Raw genomic sequence first — 7,711 nt, forward strand, 5'->3', positions numbered from 1 at the left:
GATATGATTTCCCTTCTTTGACTAGAGGTTTAAGAAATGTGTCTAGGTACTCTCCCAGTCTAGAGAAAATAGAATTAATCCCACTAATTATGGGTCTTCCTGGTGGTTTTTCTAGCCGTTTATGAATTTTAGGTGTATGATATATTACTGGTGTCCTGGTTGAGTTAGATATTAAATATTCCGCTTCTTTGCTGTTTAGGATGCCCTTATCTCTCCCTTTATCCACATAGGTTTTGAGCTTCCTTTCATATTTTTTCTTCGGGTTCGCTTTGAGTATTTTATAAGTATTTTCTGTACTCAAAAGGTTATTCATCTCATCCAGGTAGTCCTTCTTATTTAGGATGACCAGTCCTCCCCCTTTATCTGCAGGCCTAATCACAACCTCATGTTTTTTTCCTATATTTTTGATGGTTTTCCATATATTATTAGGTCTTTTCTTGTTGGTATTTCCCATTAATTTGAGGTCTCCTTCAACCATTTTTTTAAAAGCATTAATGCATTGATTCCCTGGGGTTTTTGGATTAAAAATAGAATTGTTCTTGAGGCTTGTTTGTTCAAAAACTGAATCTGCCCTTCTTACTTCACTTGGGTTTAGTGCAAAATGTTTTTTTATGTTTAATTTTCTTAAAAATTTTTGTAGATCAATAAAAGCCTCAAATTGATCAAATGGTTTGTCAGGGGCATACTTGAGTCCCAATTCTAACACCTTCAGCTCTTCCCAACACACATATAAATTCTGTTAAACTGGCCAGAGTATAGATTACATATATTTTAAATATTAATTATATGGCTCATAAATAATAGCAACATAGCAAGTGCCTATTATGGGTAGCTTAAGTGAGTGCACCATATCATATGTTATTTGGGGATTTTATTTATATTCTGACCTTTACTTTTATTTTAATTTTAATTTTATTTTCATTTTATTAAATTATATTATGTTAATAAATTTCTTCTTATAATTGTACATTCCAGTAACCAATAGACACTTATTATCCCATGCCTATAAGCTCTCAACCTGGTATGATTTACATTGCATCTATTTTTTATGACCTGTACAAAGTTTACTTTTAATTACTATTGCAGAGTACAGATCGTATTTTTAGCATATGTATGTGGTGTAATGTGGGTTTCCCTCGGCTTCAACATGTCCCTACCCCCCGAGCGATATTACCATAATTGTGGGAGGGCTGTTGTTTGCCGTAGGACTACATTAGAGTGTGAGGCGTGAGCGTCGTCACCGCTTTTGAAAACGTCCGATGACGAAACGCGTAAGGCGGAGTCACGCTCACACGTCAGATCAGGAAGTGGATGCTGGAACGCAAGGTGGAACGCACGCATACAGCTTGTGTTTGGTCCTATCCTTGCATACAGCGGTTCCGGTTTAATTTTCTGCTTAGTTTTTTATCATCTACCATCAGTATTGGACTGGATTAAAGTTTATCTAATAAAACTTATTTGACATACTTCACGAAGGCAGCCTCTTTGTTTTTCTCCTGGTTCTGGGTATTCCGGAGAGTTTTACAGCTAAGGAGGCATGGAGTGATTATGTCAGGCTGAAGCACACTGCTTAACCAGGATTACTTATCAAGGATCGCATTGAATCAAGTAACAGCAATTCAAGAGGAGAGAACAACAACAACTACCCCAAGAGCACCCACTTTATCGCTCGGTACCCCTGTAGGGGTGATCAACTCTGGTGAGTGGGGGAGCACTGGGGGGCAGAGCACCTCAAGTCACCATTCTGAACTACAAGCACAGAAGTCACGGATAGCAATTCCCAAGGAGTGAAAAATATTGAACTTATTTTATTATTGTTTGCACAGAATTAATCACTTATTCGTTAGAAATTTATTTACACCAGCTTTTATTTCTATAATATTTGATTTTCATATTTTGTTAATAAGAAATCTGGGATTGTGTTTTTTATGCTGGGTACGCATGGAGAATATATAGTATAAGACACATACTAAGGAGCTCGTCACTTTGAATTCACCATAGGGCTCTATGTCACAATAATTTTGAGGATTTTTTTCACTTATATTTTGTATCACTTAGTTTTATGGGAGCTCCATTAACATAGCACTGATAATATTTTTTACATATTTTTCACACTTTCAAAAAATTTTTCAGCGAGGGAGACGCCATTTTGTCCCAATATTTTTGCACTATTGGTGTATTTTTTATAATATTTTTTCAAAAAAATTTTCTTTGTTGTTCTTAATTTTCATACACCGGTTTTGCATTCCCGGTATCACACTTGTATTACAGGTTCAATATCTTAATTGTCTTGATATACAGATTGTTTATTCTGTACATTAATAGCAGTGATACAATTTCCATATATCTTGGCCCCACTTAGACCTTAGTTTATTATTTAGTTATTTAGAGGGCAGCGCCACCTTTATCTCTTTAATTATTTATTGATTCCTTAATTAGACCCTTAGGGGCACTAATTTGAGATAGGCAGCAGCCTTTTGTCTGTCCTGAGCGCGGATTTTTATATATAAATATTGCCTTTTACCACCTCTGGGTGGATTCAGTCTGCAGCTATGGACATTTTTGGATATTTTAATACTAGAAATATAAATGTAGAGGCGATTTTTAGCCAAGAGCAGATTTCTAATAATAATGACATGCACAGTTTGCTTAAACAATTAAAACACACCCTGGAAAAACAATTAAGGGTGTGGTGGGATATTTCCACACTGGAAATGTATGTCACAGAAAAAATCACCCCTAGAAGGCTTAGGTGGGACATGCACCCCAATGATGGGCTAGATAACAGTGATTTGATGAGAGATTGGTACTCCCTTTTCAATAAATGTGAGGGGGAACTGCTCCAGAATATTATTAAAAGGAGACAATTTAAGATGCGATTAATTGAGACAAGTATCATGGAAATAAAAAACCTACTTTTACCCTTCAACCATTTGAAGGAGTATAAAGATAAAGAAAAAGAATTACAGGAGTCCATAAAAAAGTATGATGGTAATATACAAGCAAAGAAACAGAAAAAATTTAAAAGAGATGTAATGGATTACAAAAATTCTAAAGTCTACAAATGGCAAGTCAACGGGGAAGAGGATGAAGAACTATTAGAAGATCCCTCCATGGAAGAGGAGTCTGAAGAAGCAATACCCATTCCGTCCTTAAGCACACCTAGGAGAATGGACTACCCACCATATAGCCCAGCTGGGCAAAATACCCCCAATTTCCTACTGGATAGAAGAGATAATAGAAGGGATGACCATAGAGGTCCCCCTAACCCAAGAACCCCAACAAACAAATATAATGTACCTGTTAGAAATCGGTACTCCCCCTTGAGGGCAGAGTACAGAAGACAACCCCCGAGGGATGATTACAATAGATCATACTCAGGTTATGGTAGAGGTGAAGGAGAAAGGAGGGGTTTTCGCAGAGTCACCTATCAGGACAAACCACCAGGCAGATGGAGACCCCGTATTCCCTACAGGAATCAGGGATGGAGAGGACAGAACAGGGAAGGACCAAGACGGGAAGAGCGTTATTGGAGTCCAAGAAGACCAAGAGAGCACAATGCATATCAGGATTACGTAACTCATCCTCGCAACGAAACTATGAGGGAATACCAACAGGAGATGAATACAGAACATACATACAGTCATACAGAAAGAGAAAACAGGCAAGGGGAAAGCGAGGAGGCAAGAAGAAGAAAGAGGCCCAGAAATTACTAGGACAAGGCATCTTCAATTTAAGCAATGTACAGTTCACGAGGGAAGAGCTGAAGGTGTTAGAATTGGGACTCAAGTATGCCCCTGACAAACCATTTGATCAATTTGAGGCTTTTATTGATCTACAAAAATTTTTAAGAAAATTAAACATAAAAAAACATTTTGCACTAAACCCAAGTGAAGTAAGAAGGGCAGATTCAGTTTTTGAACAAACAAGCCTCAAGAACAATTCTATTTTTAATCCAAAAACCCCAGGGAATCAATGCATTAATGCTTTTAAAAAAATGGTTGAAGGAGACCTCAAATTAATGGGAAATACCAACAAGAAAAGACCTAATAATATATGGAAAACCATCAAAAATATAGGAAAAAAACATGAGGTTGTGATTAGGCCTGCAGATAAAGGGGGAGGACTGGTCATCCTAAATAAGAAGGACTACCTGGATGAGATGAATAACCTTTTGAGTACAGAAAATACTTATAAAATACTCAAAGCGAACCCGAAGAAAAAATATGAAAGGAAGCTCAAAACCTATGTGGATAAAGGGAGAGATAAGGGCATCCTAAACAGCAAAGAAGCGGAATATTTAATATCTAACTCAACCAGGACACCAGTAATATATCATACACCTAAAATTCATAAACGGCTAGAAAAACCACCAGGAAGACCCATAATTAGTGGGATTAATTCTATTTTCTCTAGACTGGGAGAGTACCTAGACACATTTCTTAAACCTCTAGTCAAAGAAGGGAAATCATATCTGCGGGACAGTATGCAACTGATCCAAGAATTACAAGAGATAAAGGGAGCAGAACATTGGTTGATGGTGGCAGTGGATGTGAACTCTTTATATACGAGTATTGAACAGAAGGATGGCCTGAAGGGTGTGGAAAGAGCCCTACACAGAAATACAAGGATGAAACAGGAACAGATCGGGTACATTCTTGAGGGCCTTAAAATGGCCATGGCATGCAACTATTTTTGGCATGATAGAAAATACTACGTACAAACAAAGGGAGTTGCAATGGGAGCGCGGTATGCTCCTAGCGTAGCTAATTTATTCATGGACTTATGGGAGGAACAATATATTTTTAGTAAAAACATACCCCAGATTAGGATGTACAAGAGGTATATAGATGACCTGTTCATCTTATGGAACGGAACAACAGAGAGTCTTACAAAATTTCTTGACAATCTAAACAACAACAAATATGGTATTACGTTCACTGGGAAATGGAGTCCTGATAAAATTGACTACCTTGATCTAGAAATTTTTAAAACAGGAGACAAGTTATCAACACGCACTTTCTTTAAACCTACTGACCGCAATGGGTATATTCCCATTGTCAGTTGTCACCACCCAAGATGGAAGACCAATGTTCCAAGAAGCCAGCTCTTGCGCATACGAAGAAATTGTGATAAATCTGAAGATTACAACACACAGGCTAATATCCTAATTGAAAAATTCCAGGAAAAAGGATATGACAAAGAAAAACTCCTGAAATTAAAAGCAGATATTATGGCGGCAGATAGATCTCCCCTCCTCCGTAACAAGAACAAAACTAATGATAAGAGACCGGATATAGCGTTTATCACAGGGTTCAACAGCCAGTTCAGAGATTTTGAAAAAATAATAAAAAAATACTGGCCTATACTCAAGGAAGATCTCACCCTGTCAAAACTGTTGCCGTCCAAACCTAAATTTGTATATAGAAAGGCACCCAATCTAAGGGACCACCTAGTCAAAAATGTCATAGACCCCCCAAAATCTATTAAAATATGTCCAGAACTGAAAGGATTCTTTAGGTGCCAGAGATGCCTACCCTGTAAAGTAGCCAAGATACAACCAAGACGGAAGAATACATTTAAATCATGTAGTGACCACAAAGAATATCGAATTAACCAACTGATTACGTGCAGAAGCACATATGTTACATATGTTGTGGAATGTCCCTGCCACTTGCAATATGTGGGAAGAACCACACGTCAACTGTTTGTCCGGATACGGGAACACATTAAAAATATTAGGAAAGGGTTCCCCAACCATAGTTTATCCAGACACTTTGATGAGGTCCACCATAGGGACCCAAGTGGGCTCATTTTTTATGGCATTGACTCAGTGGAGGAACATTGGCGTGGTGGCAATAGAGTAACTGCAATTTCTAGGAATGAAACAAGTTGGATATATCGCCTGGGTTCTCTTGCTCCAAAAGGTCTCAACTTGGACATAGATCTGAACTGTTATATAGCTAACCCCTAAACAATTATAAACAAGTACAGATGAACATAACCCATGTATATCCCTCCCCTTTCATATTTAATATTAGAACAGTATCTGTAGTTACTCGATACGTAAATAAGGGGTTGATCCATAGATAAGAGCGTACTATTCCCCCAGGCCTCTAACTTCAAGTCCTTAGACCTACCTGTCCGTATGTCTCAATGTCCACACCTGAGGCATTTAGTTTTAATTTATTATAGGACACATCTACCAATAATATCATATTGAGGCAAAACCCATAGATGCTTGAGGGTTTGGGGGGGGGCTATAACATGAGTGAATACTTGTTATATACACTTATGAAGCTCCGCCCTTCTTTTACATGTAAACATCTGTAGATACAGAACCTTATAGCCCCCAAATACCTACAGTTGATAATATATCTTGAGTCGGTTCATCCATTTCTTTATATCTGTCTTCTATTTAAGTACCTGGAGTTGATAATTTAACCTGAGTCGGTTCATCCATCTATTTACACTTGCCTTCTATTTTTTGGTGGGTAATAAGTTCCTGTTAGGTTCACTATTTTAGTAAGACAATAATTTTAACAAGATATAATAAATAAATAAATAAAAAATTTTTTTTATTAAAAATTTTTTTTTTTTTTTTTTTTTTTTTTTTAAGATATTTTTACTAAAATATTTTTAAAGATTTTAAAACATTAAATATTAATATCTATCAACACACATATAAATTCTGTTAAACTGGCCAGAGTATAGATTACATATATTTTAAATATTAATTATATGGCTCATAAATAATAGCAACATAGCAAGTGCCTATTATGGGTAGCTTAAGTGAGTGCACCATATCATATGTTATTTGGGGATTTTATTTATATTCTGACCTTTACTTTTATTTTAATTTTAATTTTATTTTCATTTTATTAAATTATATTATGTTAATAAATTTCTTCTTATAATTGTACATTCCAGTAACCAATAGACACTTATTATCCCATGCCTATAAGCTCTCAACCTGGTATGATTTACATTGCATCTATTTTTTATGACCTGTACAAAGTTTACTTTTAATTACTATTGCAGAGTACAGATCGTATTTTTAGCATATGTATGTGGTGTAATGTGGGTTTCCCTCGGCTTCAACATGTCCCTACCCCCCGAGCGATATTACCATAATTGTGGGAGGGCTGTTGTTTGCCGTAGGACTACATTAGAGTGTGAGGCGTGAGCGTCGTCACCGCTTTTGAAAACGTCCGATGACGAAACGCGTAAGGCGGAGTCACGCTCACACGTCAGATCAGGAAGTGGATGCTGGAACGCAAGGTGGAACGCACGCATACAGCTTGTGTTTGGTCCTATCCTTGCATACAGCGGTTCCGGTTTAATTTTCTGCTTAGTTTTTTATCATCTACCATCAGTATTGGACTGGATTAAAGTTTATCTAATAAAACTTATTTGACATACTTCACGAAGGCAGCCTCTTTGTTTTTCTCCTGGTTCTGGGTATTCCGGAGAGTTTTACAGCTAAGGAGGCATGGAGTGATTATGTCAGGCTGAAGCACACTGCTTAACCAGGATTACTTATCAAGGATCGCATTGAATCAAGTAACAGCAATTCAAGAGGAGAGAACAACAACAACTACCCCAAGAGCACCCACTTTATCGCTCGGTACCCCTGTAGGGGTGATCAACTCTGGTGAGTGGGGGAGCACTGGGGGGCAGAGCACCTCAAGTCACCATTCTGAACTACAAG

The sequence above is a fragment of the Aquarana catesbeiana genome, linkage group LG06, assembly GCF_042186555.1.
Source record: "Aquarana catesbeiana isolate 2022-GZ linkage group LG06, ASM4218655v1, whole genome shotgun sequence".
Taxonomy (NCBI): Eukaryota; Metazoa; Chordata; class Amphibia; order Anura; family Ranidae; genus Aquarana; species Aquarana catesbeiana.